Raw genomic sequence first — 842 nt, 5'->3', positions numbered from 1 at the left:
GTAATAATGCATGGCATCGCCCCCTACTGAATAGACACCAGTGCTCGCTTGTTTTTATGGACCCTCAGTGAGAGCACCCTGCATTTAGAAAACCGCTCGTATTTCAATTGACAGGATGAGAGGAGCGTCCCTGGGTGGGCTTGAACCACCAACCTTTCGGTTAACAGCCGAACGCGCTAACCGATTGCACCACCGATTGCGACCTGTGAACTCGTTCCTTGAGGAAAATGGACAGGGTTTTACCAGGGTGAAAGGGTAGTGAATGGCATCCATTGCTGGGTTCGTAGGAAGGCGCTGGACACCATGTCTTCCCTGGTGGTCTAGTGGTTAGGATTCGGCGCTCTCACCGCCGCGGCCCGGGTTCGATTCCCGGTCAGTGAAATCCACCTTTTCTTCATCTTCCCGGTGTTATAGAAACACAGGCTATGCCTAATGTATTCCACCTTCCAGAAATTTTGCAAACACCAGCACCTTCAATTGCCCGGCTAGCTCAGTCGGTAGAGCATGAGACTCTTAATCTCAGGGTTGTGGTTTCGAGCCCCACGTTGGGCGATCCAATTTTGCCATACTCTAGGTCACCCAAAAAGATCAGAGCACAATCTCTGCTGCGCTGTGCCTTGATCCAGGCAGGCAAGGGATGCTGGAGAATGAAGGGATGCTGGAGTATGGTTAGGACAGGACAAGGTCATCAACATGCGGGCAACGCAGTACCAGGAAACTGTAAAAACTGTCCTTCATCCGCCTAAAGAGAGACAGGTTCCGTTATTTATGGGGAAAAGTCTTTCATGCCCGTGGAAGAAGTCAAACATGTAAAACTGCAAGGGAAAAAACAAAACAAAAAC

The 842-nt window shown here is 50.0% G+C and overlaps 2 non-coding genes across 2 annotated transcripts; both read left to right on the top strand.

Annotated features, from left to right (window-relative positions):
- Positions 1-309: 309 nt before the first annotated feature.
- Positions 310-381, top strand: TRNAE-CUC. The gene has a single exon. It is a non-coding gene; the product is annotated as a tRNA-Glu (tRNA).
- Positions 382-479: 98 nt separating this feature from the next.
- On the top strand, positions 480-552 carry TRNAK-CUU. Its single transcript has one exon. It is a non-coding gene; the product is annotated as a tRNA-Lys (tRNA).
- Positions 553-842: the final 290 nt, after the last annotated feature.

Source organism: Nanorana parkeri, unplaced genomic scaffold (assembly GCF_000935625.1).
Source record: "Nanorana parkeri isolate BGI_ZX_2015 unplaced genomic scaffold, ASM93562v1 scaffold2229, whole genome shotgun sequence".
Lineage (NCBI taxonomy): Eukaryota > Metazoa > Chordata > Amphibia > Anura > Dicroglossidae > Nanorana > Nanorana parkeri.
Note: the sequence above shows the minus strand (reverse complement) of the source record. Positions and strands in the feature narration are given on the sequence as shown.